The following is a 21,948-nucleotide window of genomic DNA, read 5'->3' on the forward strand; positions in this document are numbered from 1 at the left end:
TTTACAAATGTGGATGCTCTTATATTTGGGGCATAGATGTTTAGAATTGAGACTTCATCTTGATGGGTTTTTCCTCTGATGAATATGAAATGTCTTTCTCCATCTCTTTTGATTGATTTTAGTTTGAAGTCTATTTTGTTAGATATGCAGATAGCTATACCAGCTTGTTTCTTAGGTCCATTTCATTGGAAAATCTTTTCCCAACCCTTTACTCCGAGATGATGTCTGTCTTTGAGGTTGAGGTGTCTTTCTGGTATGCAGCAGAAAAATGGGTCCTGTTTTCATATCCATTCTGTTAGCCTGAGCCTTTTTTATAGGTGAATTGAGTCTATTGATGTTAAGGGATATTCATAACCAGTACTTGTTAATTCCTGCTATTTTCGGTTTGGGGGTTGGTAGTGGTAGTGCTTGTGTGTTTCCCTTCTTTGGGGTTTGTTGGTGTGAGATTATGTATTGCCTGTGTTTTTGTGCATGCACCTAACTTCCTTGGGTTGGAGTTTTCCTTCTAGTATTTTCTGTTGGGCTGGCTTTGTGGATAGGTATTGTTTAAATCTGGTTTTGTCATGGAATATCTTGTTTTCTCCATCTATGATGATTGAAAGCTTTGTTGGGTATAGTAGTCTGGCCTGCTATCCATGGTTTATTAGTGTATGCAGAAAGTCTGTCCAGGGCCTTCTGGCTTTCAGAGTCTCCACTGAGAAGTTGAGTGTAATTCTGATGGGTCTGCCTTTATATATTACTTGACTTTTTTCTTTGTAACTCTTAATATTCTTTCTTTATACTGTATGTTTAGTGGTTTGATGATTATATGGCGAGGGGACTTGTTTTGGTCCAGTCTATTTGGTGTTCTGTAAGCTTCTTGTAGTTTCATAGGCATGTTCTTCTTTAGGTTGGGAAATTTTTCTTTTATGATTTTGTTAAATGTATTTTCTATGCCTTTCGCTGAAATTCTTCTCTTTCTTCTTTCCTTATTATTCTTAGATTTGGTCTTTTCATGGTGTCTCAGATTTCCTGGATGTTTTGTGTTAAGAATTTGTTTGATTTTGCAGAATAATGAATCTATTTCTTCGATCATATCTTCAACACTTGAGATTCGCTCTTCCTTCTCTTGTATTCTGTTTGTTATGCCTGCATCTGTAGTTCCTTATGATTTACTCAGATTTTCCCCCTCCAGAATTCCCTTAGTTTGTGTTTTCTTTATTGCCTCTATTTCAATTTTCTAGTCTTGAACTGTTTCCTTCACCTGTTTGTTTTTCTTGGCTCTCTTTAAAGAATTTATTGATCTCTTCCAATTTTTTATTTGTCTTTTCCTCCATTTCCTTAAGGGAGTTTTTCATTTCCTTTTAAAGGGCCTCTATCCTCTTTATAAAGATATTTTTTAGGTTGTGTTCTTCTGCTTCTACATTGGGGTGTTCATATCTTTTTTTTTTTTTTTTTTTTTTTTTTGGTTTTTCGAGACAGGGTTTCTCTGTGCAGTTTTGCGCCTTTCCTGGGACTCACTTGGTAGCCCAGGCTGGCCTCGAACTCACAGAGATCCGCCTGGCTCTGCCTCCCGAGTGCTGGGATTAAAGGCGTGCGCCACCACCGCCCGGCCAATATCTTGTAGTCATAGAACCACTGGTTTCTGGTGGTGCCATATTGCTCTTTATGTTGTTGAATATATTCTGACACTGTAGTCTACCATCTCTTCCTCCACTTGGTGCAGGTGGGGCCTGTGGCTCTGATGGTCACTGATGCCTCAGGGGATGTTTGAGGGTGTGGGGAGGGTGCCGCTGGGTCTCTGGGGCTTTGATGTCTGGGCGGGGGGAGAGGCATGAGATGTGCCCCTGGGTGCTAAGGACTAGAGAGCAGGGCTGTCTAGCTTAAAGTCCACACACTCACATCCTCCTCTAGGTGCAGGTGGTACCTGTGGTAGCTCCTCCTCCAGGTGCAGGTAGACCTGGTCATCACTGATGAGATGGGAATTTCTGGGGGTGGGGGGAGGGTGTTACAGGATCTCTGGGGCGTAGGTGTCAGTGGATGGGGTGAGGCATGAGATGTACCCCTGGAAGCTAGGGCCAAGAGAGCAGGGCTATCCAGCTGCTGTTTTTCAAGATGTTATTTTTTAAACAGCTGAGTAATAGTCCATTTTGTAGCACATTTACTTTATTCTTCTGTTGAGGGACATCTAGGTTGTTTCCAATTTCTGGCGGTCATGAAGAGCAGTAATGAATATGGTTTAACATGTTTTCTTGTGGTAGGATGAAATGTCATTTGAATATTTTCCCAAAAGCAGTAATTCTCTATTAAGAATTCTGTTTAGATTTGTACCCCATTTTTTTTTTTTTTTTTAGGTTTTTTGAGACAGGGTTTCTCTGTGTAGCTTTGCGCCTTTCCTGGATCTCGCTCTGTAGACCAGGCTGGCCTCGAACTTATAGAGATCCGCCTGCCTCTGCCTCCCGAGTGCTGGGATTAAAGGCGTGTGCCACCACTGCCCGGCTGTACCCCATTTTTAATCGGGTTATTTGGTTACTTGATATCTAGTTTTGAGTTTTTTCCATATTTTGGATTGTAGTGATATTGTGTCCCCCAATATATTGTGAACCCTAATAAACTTATCTGGAGTCAGAGAACAGAACAGCCACTAGATAGACATAGAGGCCAGAAAATGGTGGCACACACACCTTTAATCCTAGCATTCTGGAGGCATCCATCCAGATCTCTGTGATTTTAAGGCCACACTGGAAACAGACAGGCATGGTGACACATGCCTTTAATCCTAGGAAGTGATGGCAGGAAGCATAAAGGTATATAGGGCGTGAAAACCAGTGACTAGAACCCTTTCAGTTTTTAGGCTTTCAGCTGCAGTTCAGCTGAGATCCATTCGGGTGAGGACTCAGAGGCTTCCAGTTTGAGGAAACAGGATGGGCTGAGAAGTTGGCAAGGTGAAGTTAGCTGTAGCTTGTTCTGCTTCTCTGATCTTTCAGTGTTCATTCCAATATCTGGCTCCCAAGTTTTTTATTAATAAGACTCGTTAAGATTTGTGCTGCATTGGATATTAATCTTCTACTAGATGTGGAGTTGGTATAACCTTTTTCCATTCTGTAGGCAGTCACTTTGTAGGAATGATGGTGTCCTTTTCAGTTTCATGAGTTCCCATTTATTAATTGTCGAATTTTGTGCCCATGCTAACAGTGTTCTGTTCAGGAAGTCATCTCCTGTGTCTATGAGTCAAGACTATTCCCTACTTTCTCTTCTATAAGGTTCAGTGTATCTGGCTTTATGTTGAGGTCTTTCATCTATTTGGAGTTGTTTTGTGAAGGTTGTAGGTATGAATCTATTTTTCATTCTTCCCCATGCAGACATCCTATTTTACCAGAACCATGTGTTGAAGATGCTTTTTTTTTCCAAAGTGTATTTCTGGCTTCTTTATAAAAATCAGGTGCCAAAAGAGTGTGGATTTGTGCCTGGTTCTTCAATCCTATTCCATGCATCAATGTGTCTTTTTTATGCTACTACTATATAGTTTTTGTTAATATAGCTTTCCAGTACAACTTGAAATCAGGAATAGTGAGATCTCCAGCAGCTCTTCTATTGTTCAGGATTGTTTTAGCTATCCTAGATTTTTTCATTTTTGATATGAAGCTAAAAATTGTTTTTCCAAGTTCTGTGAAGAATTGTGTTGAAATTTTGATGGGGATTACATTGAATCTGTATTGCTTTTGGTCAGATGGCCATTTTTACTATGTTACTCCTACTGATGCATGAGCATGGGAGATCTTTGCATCTTCTAATATTTTCTTCAATTTTTTTTCAAAGACTTGAAGTTTTCATCATATAAATCCTTTACTTTCTTGAGTTACCCCAAGATATTTTATATTATTAGTGGCAATTGGAATAGGTGTGTTTCTTTGAATTTTTTCTCAGTCTGTCACTTGTATATGGGAGGGCTACTGATTTTTATGAGTTTATTTTTGTATCCAGTTACTTTGCTGAAAGGTTTATCAGGTGTATGAGTTCCCTGGTGGAATTTTTAGGTTCACTTATGTATACTATCATACAATCTGCAAATAAAGATTCTTTGACTTCTCCCTTTGCATGTTTGCATCCCTTTGGTTTTCTTTAGTTGTCTTATTGTTCTAGTTAAGAGTTCAAGTAGAATATTGAATAGGTCTGGAGAGAATGGACAACCTTGCCTTGTGATTTTAGTGGAATTGTTTTGAGTTTCTCTCCATTTATGTTGATGTTGGCTACAGGCTTGCTGTAAACTGCCTTTATTATGTTGAGTATGTCCCCTATGTCCCTAAACTCTCCTGGACTTTAATCATGAAGAGGTGTTGGATTCTGTTAAAGGTCTTTGCTCCATCTACTGAGATGATGTTGTGTTGTTTTTTCCTTCAGTTTGTTTATATGGTGGATTACATATATTCATTTTCACATGTTGTCCCATCCCTGTATCTCTCAGATGAAGCCTCCTTGATCATGGCGGATGATCTATATGATGTATTCCTGGATTTGGTTTGCAAGTATTTTATTGAGTATTTTTGTATCTAAGTTCATAAGGGAAAGTGGTCTGTAATTCTCTTTCTCTGTTGAGTATTCATGTGGTTTTGGTATCAGGAAAACTGTGTCCTCATAAAATGAATTGGGCAATGTTCCTTTTATTTCTATTTTGTGGAATAATTTGCAGAGTATGGGCATTTTTGAATGTCTGTTGAATTCTGCACTGAAAACATCTGGTCCTAGGCTATTTTTAGTGGGGAGACTTTTAATGACTGTTTCTAATTCACTAGGAGTTATAGGTCAATTTAAATTGCTTGCCTGATCTTCATTTTACTTTTTGTTTGTTTTTTTTTTTTTTGGTTTTTCGAGACAGGGTTTCTCTGTGTAGCTTTGTGCCTTTCCTGGAACTCACTTGGTAGTCCAGGCTGGCCTCGAACTCACAGAGATCCGCCTGGCTCTGCCTCCCGAGTGCTGGGATTAAAGGCGTGCGCCACCACCGCCCGGCTCATTTTACTTTTGTAAGTGGTACCTATTCAGAAAAGTATCCATTTCTTTTAGATTTTTCCAATTTAGTGGAGTACAGGTTTTTAAACTATGTCCTCATGATTCTATGGATTTCCTCTGTGTCTGTTGTTATGCCTTCCTTTTCATTTCAAATTTTGTTACTTTGGACTTTTTCTCTCTGACTTTAAGTTAATTTGGATGAGGGTTTATCTATCATATTTATTTTCTCAAAGAATCAATTACTCTTTTTGTTTCTACTTTGATTTCAGACTTGGGTTTGATTATTTCTTGCCATTCACTCCTTTGTGTGTGATTTCTTCTTTTTGTTCTAGCATTTCAGTTGTTCTGTTATACTGCTATTATAAGATCACTTCAGTTTTTTTAATTAATTTTTTATGTAGGTACTTGGTGCTATAGATTTGCCTCTTAAAACCTCTAGGTTTGCTCTTTTCTGAAGGGAAACAGAGTAGTAGTGTATCTGGGTGAAAGAGATGAGGGGATTATGAGGAGGGGATGGAGTAGAGCATGAAGACAGGATCTATTTTATGAGAGAATAAACTAAAAAGAAAAACCCCTCTTTCATTGTGTCCCACAATTTTGGCCATGTTGTGTATTTATTTTTATTTAATTCTGAAAAATTTTTGTGGTTGTTTTAATGAAAATGCCCTATATAGCCTCATAGTGAGTTACATTATAAATTGATCTGGCCTGGTAGGAGTAGGTATGGCCCTTTTGGAAGAAGTGTGTCAATGGGCTTTGAGGTTTCAGAAGTGCAAGCCAAGCCCAGTGTCTATCTCTCTCTTCCTGCTGCCTGCCAAACCACATGTAGAACTCTCAGCTACCTCTCCAATACCTTGTCTGCCTGTGTGCCACCATGCTTACTGCCATGATGATAATCAACTAAACCTCTGAACTGTAAGCCAGCCCCACTTAAATGTTTTTATTTAACAAGAGTTGCCATGGTCATGGTGTCTCTTTACAGCAATAGAAAATCTAATATAGTCTGTCTTTATTTCTGTCTCGACCCATTTTTCATTTGGTAGAGAGTTGTTCAGTTTCCATGAGTTTGTAAGCTTTCTGTTGATATCAACCTCTATTCTGTGGTGGCTTAATAGGATGCAGTGAGCTGTTTCAATTTTCTTGTATCTGTTGAGACTTGCTTTGTGTCCAAGTATGTGGTCAGTTTTGGAGAAAGTTCAATGAGGTGCAGAGAAGAAATATTCTTTTTAGTTTGAGTGAAATGTTCTATAAACATGTTTGGTCTATTTAGTTTATAAGATTTGTTAGCTCAAGTATTTCCCTGTTTAGTTTTTGTCTGGATGACCTGCATATTGGTATGAGTGGGGTATTGAAGTTCCCCACTGTCACTGTGTGAGGGTCAATGTATGATATAAGCTGTAGTGGTGTTGCTTTTTACAAACTTTGGTGTCCCTGTGTTTGGGGCATAGTTGTTAAGAACTGAAATATTATCTTGGTGGATTTTTTTCTTTGATGAGTATGTAGTGTCCTTTCTCATCTCTTTTAATTAGTTTTGGTTTGAAGTCTGTTTTGTTAGGTATTAAAATGGCTACACCACCTTGCTTCTTAGGTTCATTTGCTTGGAATATCTTTTTTTAAACCTTTACCCTGAGGTAATGCCTCTCCTTGATTTTGAGGCATGTTTCTTGGATGCAAGAGGATAGATCCTGTTTTCATATCCATTCTGTCTATGTCTTTCTGTTGGGCGATTGAGATCATAGCTTTTGAGATATCAATGACCAATGACTGTTGATTTCTGTTGTGTTGTTGCTGTTGTGGTGGTGGTGGTATTGGTGGTGATGGTGATGGTAATGGTGATGGTGTGTGTGTGTGTGTGTGTGTGTGTGTGTGTGTGTGTGTGTGTGTGTGTGTATTTTACCTTCTTTTAATCTTGCTGGTGTGAGATTATTCCCTGTGTTTTCATGGGTGTAGTTAACCTCCTTAGGTTGCAATTTTCCTTCTAGAACCTTCTGCAGGACTAAATAAGTAGATATATACTGATTAAAATTGGCCTTTATCTTAGTTAGGGTTTCTATTGCTGTGAAGAGACACCATGATCCGGCAACTCTTATAAAGGAAAACATTTTATTGGGTTGGATTGTTTATATTTTCAGAGGTTTAGTCCATTATCATCACAGTGCGAAATGGCAGAATGCAGGCAGACATGTTGCTGGAAAAGTGGCTGAGAATCTACATCTTGCAAGCAAGCAACAGGAAGTGATCTGAAACACTGGGCAATATCTTGAGCATATATGAGACCTCAAACACTGCCTCCACATGATATACTTCCTCCAACAAGACCACACCTACTCCACCAAGGCCACATCTCCTTCTAGTGCCACTCCCTTTGGGACCATTCTCTTTCAAACCACCACAGCTTTATCTATGGTGATTGAAAATTTTGCTGGGTATAGTACTCTGGGCTGGCATCTGTGCTGTGGTGTCTTAGAGTCTGTAGAATATCTGTCCAGGCTACTCTGGCTTTTAGAGTGTCCATGGATAAGTCAGATGTAATTCTAATTGGTCTGCCTTTATATGTCACTTGGTCTTTTTCCCTTGTAACTTTTAATATTTTTTCATTGTTCTATATATTTAGTATTCTGATTATGTGCTGAAGGGAACTTTCTTTTCTGGTCCCACCTGTTTAGTGCTTTGTATGCTTCTTGTACTTTTATTCACACCTCCTTTTTTAGGTTAAGAAAATTTTATTCTACAGTCTTGTTGAAAATATTTTCTGGGCATTTGAGCTATGTTTCTTTTCTTTCCTCTATTCCTATTATTCTTAGATTTAGTCTTTTCATAGTGTCCCATATTTCCTGGATATTTTGTGCCAGAAGTTTTTTAGAGTTAACATTTTCTTTACTAATGTATCAGTTTCTTCTATCATATCATCAACATCTGATAATCTCTCATCCATCTCTTGTATTCTGTTGGTTCCTGTTCAAATTTCTGAGTTTTTCATTTACAGAATTCCCTCAGTTGGGTTTTGTTGTTGTTGTTGATTCTATTTCCATTTTCAGGTCTTGAACTGCCTTATTCATTTCCTTCTTCTGTTTCTTTGTGCTTTACTGTATTTATTTAAGAAACTTATTCATTTCCTTCTACTGTTTGCTTGTATTTTCATCAATTTCTTTAAGAGATTTATTAATTTCCTCATTAAGAACCTCTATCATCTTCATACTGACTGTTTTAAGGTCTTTTTCTAGTGCTTTCAGCTAAATTGGAATATTCAGGGTCTGCTTTGGTATGTTGTGGAACAATCTTTGTAAATATCTATTGCTCTCATTGTTAATATAAAGCTGATTGATAGATGGCAAGGCAGGATTTTCAGGGCAGAGAGAATGCTGGAAATGAGGGCAGAGTCTAACAGGTCTCCAGGATATACAGAGGAAATAAGACATACTGGAGAACAGGTAAAGCCATGAGCCATGTGGCAATACCTATGTATTAACAGAAATGGGTTAATTTAAGTTGTAAGAATTAGTAATAAGAATTAGCTATTGACCAAGCATGTATAATTTGCATTAATTCTAAGTGTCAGTTATTTGGTAACTTTCCTGGTGGGCAGGAAAGAAAAGTCTGCCTACAGTGGTTTGGTTTCAGGGCTTTGTTTCCCTAGACTGTTCACCTGGTGTTTTCCAGATGAATGCCTGCTGGCATTGGAGCTTGAAATAATGGGATCAGTTGAGGAAAGGAAGGTTGTAGGAGAAGATCTTTGTGGTCCACTGGGGATGGGGTCAGAGAAGAAAGGGAGACTGCAGCAGGTGTTCTTCAACAGAGCTGGGGTTGAGACTGGGTGGACTGAATCTGGTGGAGCAGAAGAAGAGGTGAAGCTGCCCATTCATATTTTTCAAAATCACCTGACCAATATGCTCCCATCCACAGATCTTTTAGACAATGGATAGAGGAAGCGGGATTGAATCTGCTCTTTTTCAGGCTCTGCTCATGCCAAACACTCTTGGCTCTCTTCTGTGAAATCCAGGTTGCTGACCTGGTAAGAAGCTTTACCTCCAAGGCTGCCTTCCCAGAGGTTGATGATCAGTGGTAAAGGCACCATGGTGCAGAAGGTACATGAGGAAAGTCTTGCCTGTGTCTCAGTCTCTCACTCAGTGACATAGATGTTGAACTCAAAGTCATTCTGAGCCTTGCGAAGCATGAGATCTCTGCAGAGATCATCCCAGCCTCCTTGGAGTCTGTTCATGGGTCTTTGGGCATGCCCCCTTCTTCTGGCTTGGTGGACAGATTTCATTCTGATTCACCTTCTTACCTGTGAATCAGATGTGAGCTTCTAGATCAATAAGTGTGTTGAGGGTTATTGTGATCTCTTGGGGCCAGGTTGCAATCTTAAGATGAGCTTCTATGAAAAAAAAGACTTCTGTGAAGAGATCAACATGCCCTAACAGCAGCATTTGACTATGCTGGAACCTGTAATTTATCAGGTACTGTAAAACATGGGTAAGCCTCTTCCTGGGTGATTCTGGATGTCCAGGTTCCAGGCCATGAACCTAAACAGCCAGCTGTGTAACCAGAATCTGCTTCCTTTAGCACACTGTGTGGTGATATTTTGTGTATGCTCTAACAAATAAAGTTTGCCTGAAGACCAGAGGGCAAAGCCAGCAACTAGTTAGTCATAGAGGACAGGCAATGGTGGCATACACCTTTGATCCCAGCCCTTGGGATCTCAGGCCTTTAATTCTAGCACTAGGGAGATGGAGACAGGAACTGATATGGCTGGTGGATTGAGGAATATAAGGCAGGAGGAGATAGGAACCCAGTCTCCTTTCAGGCTGAGGATTTTGAAGAAGTAGGAAGTCTAGTGGCTGGCTGCTCTGCTTTCTTATCTTTCAGCTTTCTTTTTGATATCTGACTCTGGGTTTTTATTATTAAGACCAGTTAGATTTGTGCTACAACACTGGGTTTCCTTGCTAAGCTGTGGGCTACTCTCCCAGGTTTCAGAGGCATTATATAGGTAGCCCATCTATATCAAAGGCATCTAAAATTGGCTCTCTCAAGACACTTGCTTTGCTCACCCAGTGAGGAGGACCTCTCAGTGGGTACCAATCCCACAGTGTCTAGGACCTGTTGAGGATACATAGGACTCTTCCAGGAATGGCTTTGGTCTGGTGGACCTGATTCAAAGCCTGTGTGGAATAAAGACACTGTGGCAGGTCCCTTCAGTACTGTAGCAGGGTGAGGGCCTCTGTCACTTTTATCTAAGGACTGGAGATCTGGAAGACACCCCAGGGACCAAGCCCAGCTTCTGAAGGAGCAAGACTGAAATTGGCTATCTTAGGCTCCCCAGCTACCCAGTGAAGTTCTGAGGTGTCTCCAGAGGAACATTACCTACTATTGGTCTCCAGGACTCCGGTATACTACAGGGGGGTGTTCAGGGATGATATACTCCTCTTAGAGACTTCCACACCTCCTGCCCTAGGTGTTGGAGATATTCTGGGGGAGTGCTTTTAAGCCTATCTGTATCTATGGCTGGATACTCTCAAAATATCAAATGTGCCTTCAAGATGGAGATCTGGGTACTAGAAAGAGGGCTCAGTAGCTAAGTGTGCTTGCTGTTCTTTCAGAGAACTGGATCTCAGTTCTAAGTAGCTATATAGGATGGGTCACAATTGTCTATCACAATAGCTCCAGGGAATTTGACATGCTATTTTGTACTCTGTGAGCATACTCATGGATATAGAAATAATAACAAAAAAGACATTTATACAGGATTATTGGCATTATATTATTATGATGCTAAAACATACATAAACATAATTAAAAGTTGTAAGCTATTAAAAGCACTTAAAACTAAAAAACAAAACAACAAAAAGCAAAGAAGCTGTCTTTAAAAAATTGGCAATCAGAGTCCTGCCTCTAGGACCCAGGTGCTGGGATACAACCAGTCCCTGGAAACCCCCATCCATCTCTGCCCCAGTTGCAGGCCAACAGGGAAAATTCCTCTGGGCAGGCTCCCCCACCAGAATCCCCATCAGACCCAGCAATCTACAAGACCCATGCTCTAACTCAATACCCAACCCCCTGTGACACCAGTATCTTTCTGAGACACAGAATATGCCATCTGTCATTGGACCAAGAGGTGAGTGACTCTTCTCTAACCCAGAGAGTCCTGCTTTGAGGACCTAGGCCTTGGGACACAACCAGTCTCCAGGAACCCCCACCCATCTCTGCTCCAGTTGATGGCCAGCAGGGAAGACTCCTGTAGGCAGGCTTCCCTACCAACCCCCCATTGGACCCAGCAATTTACAAGACCCACACCCTACCCCAATACCCATACTCCTGCAACACTAGTGCCTTCCTGAGGCACAGAATCTGCCAGCTCTCACTGGACAAAGAGCCAAGAGTAGCTCCCTGAGCCACAGAATCAGCTAGCTTGGATTCGACCAAGAGCAGCTCCCTGAGATACAGAATCTGCCAGCTCTAATTAGACCAAGAGCTAAGATTGGACACAGAGGGGCCCTGTGAGACATAAGACACAGCAAACACAGATTGGACTAATAGCAGCTTGCTCAGAAACAGGCAACTCTTGTACCTACTGGAGGAAGAGATGGGTAGATGCCAGTGCAAAAACACATACCACAACATAAAGAGCAATATGGCATCACCAGATCTAGGCCTTTTATAACAGCAGGACCTGAGCATCACAATGTAGAAGCAGAAGAAAGCAACCTTAAAAATAACTTCATGAATAAGCTAGAGGTCTTTAAATTGAAAAATTCCTTTAAAAGAATTAAGGACAAGAAAAACAAAAAATTGGAAGAAATCAATACATCCCTTAAAGAAAGCCTAGAAAACCATGAAAAAGCAATTAAACAAGGTGAAAGCAACAGTTCAAGACCTGAAAAGGGAAATAGAAGCAATAAGAAGACACAGAGAGAATGCTGAAAATAAAAAATCTGAGTAAACAAACAGGAACTACCAATGCAAGCATAACCAGCAGAATACAAGAGATGGAGGACAGAATCTCTGGTGTAGAGGATACAATAGAGGAAATAGATTTGTCAGTCAAAGAAAACACTAAACCCAAAAAAGTCTTAACACAAAATGTCTAGGAAATCTGGGACACCATGAAAAGGCCAAACCTAAGAACAATAGGGATAGAAGAAGGAGAAGAATACCAACTCAAAGGCACAGAAAATATATCTAACAAAATCATGGAAGAAAACTTTTTCCAACTTAAAGAAGGAAATACTTATGAAGATACAAGAAGCTTATAGAACACCAAATATACTAGACCCCCCAAAAAGCCCTCTTACCACATATTAAACCACTAAACATACAGAATAAAGAAAGAATATTAAAAACAGCAAAGGAAAAAGGCCAAATGACTTATAAAGGCAGACCCATCAGTATAACACTTGACTTCTCAATGGTAGACTTTGAAAGCCAGAAGTACCTGGTCAGATGTAATGCAGACACTAAGAGACCATGGATGTCAGCCTATACTAATATACCCAGCAAAAATTTCAATCACCATAGACAGAGTGAACAAGACATTCCAAGACAAAACTAGATTTAAACAATACCTATCCACAAATCCAGCCCTACAGAAAGCACTAGAAGGAAAATTCCAACCTAAGGAAGTCAGATACACCCATGAAAACACAGGCAATAGATAACACCACAGCAGTAAATCCCAAAGAAGGGAAATACAAACACACTACGACCAAAAGATAACAGAAATTAACAATCACTGGTCATTGATATCCCTTAATGTCAATGGATTCAATTTACCTATAAAAAGACACAGGCCAGAATGGATACCAAATCAGTATCCATCTTTCTGCTGAATATAAGTAACATACCTCATCTTCAAAGACAGACACTACCTCAGAGTAAAAGTCTGGTAAAAGACTTTCCAAACAAACAGATTTAAGAAGCAAGCTGATGTAGTTATCCTAATATCTAACAAAATAGACTTCAAACTAAAATCAATCTAAAGAGGTCAGGAAAAAACGTTATATACTCATCACAGGAAAGATCCACCAACATGAAGTTTCAATTCTGAACATTTATGCCCCAAATACAAGGGCACCCACATTTGTAAAAGAAACAACACTAAAGCTTAAATCACACATCAAAACCCACACATTAATAGTTGGAGACTTCAACACCCCACTCTCACCACTGGACAGATCTGCCAGACAGAAACTTACCAGAGAAATAAGGGAACTAACAGATACAATGACTCAAATGGACTTAATCGACATCTACAGAACATTCCACCCTAACACAAAAAATATACCTTCTTCTCAGCACCCCAAAAAACCATCTCTAATATCAACCACATACTCTGTCTCAAAGCAAATCTCAACAGTTACAAAAAATTGGAATAACTTCCTGTATTCTATGGGACCACTATGGCTTAAGACTAGATTTCAACAACAAAAATTGCAGAAAGGCTACAATCTCATGGAAACTGAATAATGCCAACTGAATCACCAATTGGTCAAGGAAGAAATAAGAAAGTAAAGACTTCCTAGAATTCAATGAATATGAATGTACAACATACCCAAATTTATGGGACACCATGAAAGCAGTGCTAAGAGAAAAATTCATAGCACTAAATGCCCACAAAAAAAGTTGGAGAAATATCACACTAGTGACTTAACAGCACACCTAAAAGCTCTAGAACAACAAGAAGCAAACTCATCCAGGAGGAATAGACATTTGAGGGTTGAAATCAATAAAAATAGAAACAAAGAGAATAATACAAAGAATCAATGAAACAGAGTTGGTTCTTTGAGAAAATCAATAAGATAGACAAGCCCTTATCCAAATTAACCAAAAGGTACAGAGAGAGTATCCAAATAAACAAAATCAGAAATGAAAAGGGAGACATAACAACAGACAGTGAGGAAATCCAGAGAATCATCAGGTCATACTTCAAAAACCTGACTTCACAAAATTAGAAAATCTAAAGGAAATGGATAATTTTCTGGATAGGTACCACATACAAAAGTTAAATCAAGATCAGATAAACAATTTAAATAGACCAATAACCCCTAAGGAAATAGAAACAGTCATTAAAAGTCTCCCAACCAAAAAATCCCAGGACCAGATGGCTTCAAAGCAGAATTCTACCAGTTATTCAAAGAAGAGCTAATACCAATACTCTTCAAATTGTTCCACACAATAGAAACAGAAGGAACATTACCAACCTCCTTTTATGATTTACTCTGATTCCCTAACCACACAAAGATGCAACAAAGAAAGAGAATTACAGACCAATCTCTCTCATGAACATTGATGCAAAAAATACTCAATAAAATATTGGCAAACTGGATCCACGAACACATCAAAAAAATTATCCATGATCAAGTAGGCTTCATCCCAGAGATGCAAGGATGTTTCAACTTATGAAAATCTGTCAATGTAATACACTATATAAACAAACTGAAAGAAAAAAACCTACATGATCATTTCATTAGATGCTGAAAAGGCCTTTGACAAGATCCAATACCCCTTCATGATAAAGGCCTTGGAGAGAGCAGTAATATAAATAACATACCTAAACACAATAAAGAGAATTTACAGCAAGCCAACAGCCAACATCAAATTAAATGGAGAGGAACTCAAAGCAACTCCACTAAACTCAGGAACAAGACAAGACTCTCCACTCTCCCCACATTTATTCAATATAGTACTTGAAGTTCTAGCTAGAGCAATAAGACAACAAATCGAGATCAAGGAGATACAAACTGGAAAGGAAGAGGTCAAACTTTCACCATTTGCAGATGATAAGATAGTATATATAAGTGACCCCAAAAATTCTACCAGGGTACTCCTACAGATAATAAACTTCTGTAATGTGGCAGGAAATAAAATTAACTCAAAAATCAGTAGCCCTCCTATATACAAATGACAAATAGACTGAGAAAGAAATCATAGAATCATCATCCTTTACAATAGACACAAATAATATAAAATACCTTGGGTTAACTCTAAGCAAGTGGGAAAAGTGTATGGCAAAAGCTTTAAGTCTCTGAAGAAAGAAATTGAAGAGTGTATCAGAAGATGGAAAGATCTCCCATGCTCATGGATAGGTAGGATCAACAAAGTAAAAATGGCAATCTTACCAAAAGCAATCTATAGATTCAGTGAAATCCCCATCAAAATCCCAACACAATTCTTCACAGACCTGGAAAGAACAATACTCAAGTTCATTTGAAAAAACAGAAAACCCAGGATAGTTAAAATAATCCTGTACAATAAAGCCACCTTTGAAGGCATCACGATACCTGACCTCAAGCTCTACTATAGAGCTATTGTAATTAAAACAGCTTGGTATTGGCATAAAAACCGGTATGTAGACCAATGGAATCTAACTGAAGACCCTGACATTAATCCAAACACCTATAAACACCTGATTTTTGACAAAGAAGCCAAAACTGTACAATGGAAAAAAGAAAGCATCTTCAACAAATGGTGCTGGCAAACCTGGATGTGGACATGTAGAAGAATGTAAATAGATCAATATCTATCCCCATGCAAAAAACTCAAGTCCAAACGGATCAAAGACCTCAACATAAATCCAGTTACACTGAACCTGATAGAAGAGAAAGTAGGAAGTAGCCTTGAATGTATTGGCACAGGAGACCACTTCTTAAATATAACACCAGTAGCACAGACACGGAGAGCAACAACTAATAAAGGGACCTCTGGAAACTGAGAAGCTTCTGTAAAGCAAAGGACACAGTAAATAAGACAAAATGACAGCTTACAAAATGGGAAAACATCTTCACCAACCCTACATGTGACAGAGGACTAATTTCCAAAATATATAAAGAGCTCAAGAAACTAGACATCAAAATAATGGACAATCTTAAAAAAAAATGGGCTACAGAGCTAAACAGAGAATTCTCAAAGGAAGAATCTCAAATGGCTGAAAAACATTTAAGAAATTGCTAAACATCCTTAGACATCAGAGATATGCAAATAAAAACGACTCTGAGATACCATCTTACACCTGTCAGAATGGCTATGATCAAAAACAATGAAGACAGAACTCTTTTTATTCTCTGAAAAATCAAAGATGACTTCCTCCTCCTTTGAGATGTGAGGAGATAAGTTTGGAAAAGTTTGGAACAGGTATGAGTACAGGTGAATTAACCAGAGAGATGTGAGTTCCCAAGACAACATTAAAAGTATTCTACTACATAAGCTATCAGGAGACAAATTGCTCCTTAGCTTTCACTTTAGAGATACCTGGATGGAGTTGACAATGTCGCCTATATGCTCAGATATTTGAACACTTGGCACCCAGTTGATGGTGCTGTTGTGGGAGGCTTGGATGGTGGGCCTTGTTGGCGGAAGTATGTCACTAGGGAAGCGATTAGAGATTAAAAGCTCAACACTTCCAGTTAACTCTCTTTGCTTCATGTTTTCAGTTGAGGCTGTGAGCTCTCAGCTTCCTGTTCTTGCTGTCATGCCTCCCTGCCAAGATGGGCCCCTAACCCTCTGGAACTACAAGTCAAAATAAACTCTTCCTTCTATAAAACAAACAAAAACAATTAAAGACAGCTTATGTTGGAGAGGATGTGGAGCATCAGGAACACTCCTCCACTGTTGGTGGGAGTGCAAATTTATACAGCCACTCTGGAAACCAGTATGGCGGTTTCTCAGAAATTTGGGAATCAATCTTCATCAAAACCCAGCTATACTACTCTTCGGCATATACTCAAGGAATGCTCAATCATACCACAAGGACCCATGCTCAACTATGTTTATAGCAGCATTATTTGTAATAGCCAGAATATAGAAACAGCCTAGATGCCCCTGAACTGAAAAATGGATTAAGAAAAAGTGGTACATATACACAATGGAGTACTACTCAGCAGAGAAAAACTATGACATCATGAAATTTGTAGGCAAATGGATGAAACTAGAAAATATCATCCCGAGTGAGGTAACCCAGACTCAGAAGGACAAACATAGTATATACTGACTCATAAGTGGATTCTAGATGTAAAACAAAGGATAACCACACTCCAACCCACAACTCCAGAGAAGCTAGCTAACAAGGAAGACCATAGAGGGACACATGGATCGCCCTGGGAAAAGGAAATAGATGAGAACTCCTTGAGTAAAATGGGGATGAGGGATGGACAATGGAGGATAGGGGATAGAGGATGAGAACATAAGAAAATGGGATGGTTGAGCAGGAACAGGGATGGAGTGGGAAAGCAATGAAAGAGATACCATGATAGAGGGAGACATTATGGGGATAGAGAGAAATCAGGTGCTAGGGAAGTTCTCAGGAATCCCCAAGGATGACCCCAGCTTGGACTATTAGAAATAGTGGAGAGGGTGCCTGAACTGAACTGGCTTACCCCAGTGACCAGATCGGTGAATACCCCAACTGTCATCACAGAGCTTTTCTCCAGTGACTGATGGAAGCAGATGCAGAAATGCACAGTCAAACACCAGGCAGAGCTCCAGGAGTCCAGTCAAAGAGAGATAAGAAGGATTTTATGAGCAAGTGCATCAAGATCATGATGGGGAAACCTGCAGAGATGACCAAACCAAACTGGTGGGAACTCGTGAAAGTTGGATCAATGGCTGTGGAGCCTGCATGGGACTGGGCTAGGCCCCCTTCATGACAAGACAGTTTATGCAGCCTGATCTGTTTGGGGAGGCCCCCTGGCAGTAGGATCAGAATCCATCCCTGGTGCGTGAGCTGGCTTTTGGGAGCTCACTACCTATTATGGGACACCTCTAGCAGACTTAGGCAGGGGGAAGGGGCTTGGACTTGCTTCTACTGGATGTGTTTCCTCATGGGAGGCCTTGCCTTCTTGCGGGGAGAAGTAGGGGTTGGTTATGAGGGGGAGGCTGGGGGGGGGGGAGAAGGAGGGAAGAGGTAGATCTTTGATTGGTGTATAAAATGAATGGAAAATTTTTCTTAATAAAAAAAAGGAGTTGGCAATCTGCTCCAATAGGCAAGGCATTTAGGAACCTGAGACTGATTAAGGAGAGCTGTATTGATCTATACAGGCAGCTTCTGAAGCTGCTCAAAGGCTGGTCCCACTGACTGTTGTCCATAAACAGCCAGGTAGCAGGATGTGTCCTGGGGTGTGACAGAGCCTGTAGGTCTGGTTCCTTCTCCTTGATTCTGGCAACCCTAGGAAGGAAGAGAGGAAGTAAAAATCAGAGCAGGGAAAGCCGATGTTATTCACCTTCCAACTGTACAGCAGATCTCCCCACGAGAAGGTGTAATGGGTCATCATTTTTATCTGTCATGTGGACCCCAATGCTTATTTTCTCACACCATGTGTTTCTGTGTGTCTGTGTGCTTGTACGCTTGTGATTATTATAGTCATGTGTCTTCATCACCAGCCTTTGAACTTGGGCATAAGGCATTTCATTTTCCATAACTCAGTTTCCTCAACTGACATGTGGATGTCAGAGCCCCAGATTGGCAGTGTTCTTTGAGAATCAAGAAGATGGACTGTGCTGTTGAGTTCTTAGCCATGTAATCCACCTCCTTGCCAGAAGTCCCTCTTAATTCACTCAACTGAGAGAAGGTTCAGCGTAAAGAGACACACTTCCTTCTGGGGACACCTCCTGAGGAGCACATGCTGGAACTAACCTGAAATATACCTCTTCTCCTTAAATAACTCTGTCTTCTGCTTTCTGGTTTGTGGAACTGCAGTGAGCAAGGCTACAAAATGCCTTCCAAATGGCATTGTGGACTCCACTATCTCTACACATGCAGAACTAAAACTTGTCTTAATTAATACTAGAAGCACACATTAGTAGGTCCATATCTAGGACTTAGAGGAAGTAACTACTCCGTGTTAGCTGCCTAGGTAAGAAGAAAGATTCAGCCTCACCACAATCACTTCCTCTACTCTCTACTTACCATCCAAATCATACCTTAAATTTTTATTTAAAAAAATGTTAGGACACCTCCCTAATGAAAAAGCTAAAAATGTTGAAATGGTCATACCCACCAGGTTTATATTCATGAGAGTTTGTCTTCCTATTTTATCTGGATACAACTGATTTAGTACCTACTGGAAAATCTTAGATAATGATTCTCATTTAATTGACTGTGACAAGCTTTCGGAGACAACCTTGAATCCAAGGATATACAGTCTGGCTTTAATCCACATGAACAAAGGTGTTAACATCTTGGAATGAAATTTGAGAACTCAAGGAAGAGAAAAACCCATTAATATCTACAGCTAATATGTATGGGAGAAAATATTTGGTATTCATTGTGTAGTCTCAGAATGGAAGTAGTGTGACATAATTTCACAGTTAAAGTTCTTCCCCAGTTTCAATATTGGAAATTTCCATGTCCATTCCCTCATTCCATGTACCCCTTTCAAAATAAGGAAAACTGTGAGTGCTGGTGAGATGAGTAACATTCCTTCTCTAGTTGAGGGTTTTAGAATCTATGAGGAGACAAACTATGAGACAGGTCTGTGCAATTGAACTGAAGACCTTCTGTCAGTGAGGGCAGCACCATGCCATGGGCTGGTGTAGAAGACTGAGCAAAAAGAGGTGAAACTGAAATCAAATGAGCACAAGCATTCATCGATCAGTGCTTCCCAATTACACATGCATATAACCTGATGATGCATCCTCCTATGACCATGATGGATTGATTATACGTCCTCTGAACCTGAGGAAAAAAGCCACCTTAGTTGCTTTTGTCAGGACAAGAAGAAAAGTAACTAATACAGTCAGTTGTAGTTTTAAATTTCTTGTCAGTTGCTCTCCTGAGGTGGCTTACAATTGCATGTGAAAACGAGGTGGGAACGATTGGCTAAGTCTTCATTTTGCAGATCAAAATCAAGGAGGCAAGTATGTTTAATGGACATCCTTGCTGAACCTATGGAAATAACCAAGCCCAACCCACTGAACTCTTTCTTACATCAAGACATGCCCTTTGGTAATGATTCACAATCACAGAAAACTCACCTGAAATGGGAATGTGGCCAAAAACTAGAAGGCACAGCCTTTCTGTTTTATAATCATAGTCCAAACTAGAGTGATTAGTTTGAATTAACAGTCCCAGACTCACTGAATTAATCTTTAGCTATCAGAGTTTTGTCCAGGAATGCCTAAACTAATTTATATCTCATAGCACACATAACATCAACAACTTACATCTTGTTGGACATTTGCCATTTTCAATTTAGAAAATTTGTCCTAATATTTAACTGTCAAATTGTTTATGACTATCCCAGCACTGGTGATATTCAGTGTGGTCATGGCATATCACTGGTTAAGTTGTTAAGAGTAAAAAAATACATCAGACAAGATCTTTAATGTATTAATTTTATATATACACAAAAGCTCTCTTGGATATTTTGAAAGTTGCACACATTTTTTTGTAAGTTTATAGAGAAAGAATTTGTCAAGTAGTCCAAATTGGCCTTGAAATTCTCCTGCCTCACCCCCCAGATAGCAGGGATTATAGGCATGGGCCACGTGCCTATGAGGAAATTATATTTTATCAACTTTTTATACTTTGCTGTGCCCAGTCTAGCCTGCCTACAGGAAGAGTATTGATGGGGAAAGGACATAAACCAGCAAGAGGCATTACTAGAAGGAAATAGCAGGCCAAATGACAAGTAAGCAAATAAAAGGTAGTCCATGTTGGTCTAGACTACATAGCTTAAATCTGCTTATTGGAACCCACAACTGTGACAGAGTTTAAATTACATTCAATCTGGTTTGATCTTAAGGATTGTGACCATTCTCCAAAGCTGGAATTATTAGCTTTGGGAGCCTAAACTCAGGAAGGACATGCTTGTAATCTCCACACTGGAGAAGATGACTTAGAAGGATTGAGAGTTTTTGGCCAGCTTATGCTGAGTTGCAGGTCAGCCTGAGCTACATAGTGAGATCATGTATAAAACAAACAAACAACAAAAAACAACCCAATACATACACACACACCAAAACAAAACGAATACTATTTGCAAGGTATTTCTCTGATGTGATATTCTCTAGTTAAAACACAAATATTTTGGGAAGAGGGAACACATAAAGCCTTTTTAGTTGTGTACATGTTGCTATAAACAAATTACTAGTCTTATAGTTAGGGTTTCTATTGCAGTAATGAAACAACATGACCAAAAACAACTTGGAGAGGAAAGGGTTTATTTTGCACCAGTTCCTATAGTTCATCATCAAAAGCAGTGAGGGCAGGAACTCACACAGGGCAGGAACCTGGAGACAGGAGCTAATGCAGAGGCCATGGAGGGGTGCTTCTTATTGGCCTGCTTCTCATGGCTTGCTCATCCTTCTTTCATACAGAACCCAGGACCAATTGCCAAGGGATGGGCTGGGCTCTCCTCAATCAACCACTAATTAAGAAAATGCCCTAGAGCTTGACCTTATGGAAGCATTCTCTCAAGTGAGGTTTCTATCTCTCACATAGCTCTAGCTTGTGTCAAGCTGACAAACATATAGGCTTTTCTGCCAGTAAGTTTGGGATGACAGAGAGAATGCCCCGGCAAGCACTGCCTTGGTGGGACTAGGATTGTAAAAGAGATTCAGGAATAAAACAGGGTCCTAGATCTTACCAGGTCTTAACAGGTGACAAAGTCACTGTCCTTGGATCCATGTCCTGGAAGAAGCTCTCCAACTAGGTTCTGGGGGGGCATTCTGGCCATTGGCTAACACTTATCTGCCTCCAGCCATTGAAAGCCAGCATTCATACCAAGTACCTTGGGCCTATAAATGTAACACAAATCTTAAAAGGTTTTATAATAAAAAAAAACAACCCAGAGCTAGATATTGGGGTAAAAGTTGAAAGATCAAAGAAGCAGAACAGCCAGCCACTAGCTTACCTCTATGAAGTCCTCAGCCTCAAGAGAGCGAGTTTATGTTTCCTCAAGCCTTATATACCTTTCTGTGTCCTGCCATATTACTTCCTGGGATTAAAGGCACGTGTCACCACTGCCTGGTTCT

General features: G+C 39.8%; 2 protein-coding genes across 12 annotated transcripts in view; both read right to left on the reverse strand.

Annotated features, from left to right (window-relative positions):
• LOC128096672 (tripartite motif-containing protein 43B-like) overlaps nucleotides 1–17,481 on the reverse strand; it is a 30,651-nt gene extending 13,170 nt beyond the window's left edge. Inside the window, exon 1 of the mRNA XM_052716538.1 lies at nucleotides 17,352–17,481. The gene's annotated coding sequence lies outside the window, so the exon portion shown is untranslated. The remainder of the gene's footprint in view (nucleotides 1–17,351) is intronic.
• Nucleotides 7,070–21,948, reverse strand: part of LOC128096610 (uncharacterized) — a 116,638-nt gene continuing 101,759 nt past the window's right edge. For 6 of the 11 annotated variants that reach the window (XM_052716407.1, XM_052716445.1, XM_052716399.1 and 3 more), the window contains one exon: nucleotides 7,070–18,139. The gene's annotated coding sequence lies outside the window, so the exon portion shown is untranslated. Of the gene's footprint in view, nucleotides 18,140–21,560; nucleotides 21,712–21,948 lie in introns of all 11 variants that reach the window. The other 5 variants (XM_052716434.1, XM_052716454.1, XM_052716424.1 and 2 more) reach the window with 2 other exon arrangements.

The sequence above is a fragment of the Peromyscus californicus genome, unplaced genomic scaffold (genome assembly GCF_007827085.1).
Source record: "Peromyscus californicus insignis strain IS unplaced genomic scaffold, ASM782708v3 Scaffold_11__1_contigs__length_118956290, whole genome shotgun sequence".
Classification (NCBI taxonomy): Eukaryota; Metazoa; Chordata; class Mammalia; order Rodentia; family Cricetidae; genus Peromyscus; species Peromyscus californicus.